Source organism: Mustela nigripes, chromosome 3, assembly GCF_022355385.1.
Source record: "Mustela nigripes isolate SB6536 chromosome 3, MUSNIG.SB6536, whole genome shotgun sequence".
Lineage (NCBI taxonomy): Eukaryota > Metazoa > Chordata > Mammalia > Carnivora > Mustelidae > Mustela > Mustela nigripes.
Genome location: NC_081559.1, coordinates 84,689,226 through 84,690,485, shown reverse-complemented (window position 1 = coordinate 84,690,485; position 1,260 = coordinate 84,689,226).

Genomic DNA, 1,260 nt, shown 5'->3' with positions numbered 1-1,260 from the left:
AAAAAAGAAAGAAAAAAAAAAGAAAAGAATTAAAAAAAAAAGAAAACACCTTTCAGAAAAGGAAATTAACGGCATCCAAATTGGCAAAGAAGATGATATGATATGATACTATATGTGGAAAACCCAAAAGACTCCACTCCAAAACTGCTAGAACTTATACAGGAATTCAGTAAAGTGTCAGGATATAAAATCAATGCACAGAAATCAGTTGCATTTCTCTACACCAACAGCAACACAGAAGAAAGGGAAATTAAGGAGTCAATCCCATTTACAATTGCACCCAAAACCATAAGATACCTAGGAATAAACCTAACCAAAGAGACACAGAATCTATACTCAGAAAACTATAAAGTACTCATGAAAGAAATTGAGGAAGACACAAAGAAATGGAAAAATGTTCCATTGGAAGAACAAATATTGTGAAAATGTCTATGCTACCTAAAGCAATCTACACATTTAATGCAATTCCTATCAAAGTACCATCCATCTTTTTCAAAGAAATGGAACAAATAATTCTAAAATTTATATGGAACCAGAAAAGACCTCGAATAGCTAAAGGGATATTGAAAAAGAAAGCCAACATTGGTGGCATCACAATCCCGGACTTCAAGCTCTATTACAAAGCTGTCATCGTCAAGACAGCATGGTACTGGCACAAAAACAGACCCATAGATCAATGGAACAGAATAGAGAGCCCAGAAATAGACTCTCAACTCTATGGTCAACTAATCTTCAACAAAGCAGGAAAGAATGTCCAATGGAAAAAAGACAGCCTCTTCAATAAATGGTGCTGGGAAAATTGGACAGCCACATGCAGAAAAATGAAATTGGACCATTTCCTTACACCACACACAAAAATAGACTCAAAATGGATGAAGGACCTCAATGTGCAAAAGGAATCCATCAAAATCCTTGAGGAGAACACAGGCAGCAACCTCTTTGACCTCAGCCGCAGCAACATGTTCCTAGGAACAACGCAAAAGGCAAAGGAAGCAAGGGCAAAAATGAACTACTGGGATTTCATCAAGATCAAAAGCTTTTGCACAGCAAAGGAAACAGTTAACAAAATCAAAAGACAACTGACAGAATGGGAGAAGATATTTGCAAACGACATATCAGATAAAGGACTAGTGTCCAGAATCTATAAAGAACTTAGCAAACTCAACACCCAAAGAACAAATAATCCAATCGAGAAATGGGCAGAGGACATGAGCAGACATTTCTGCAAAGAAGACATCCAGATGGCCAACAGACACATGA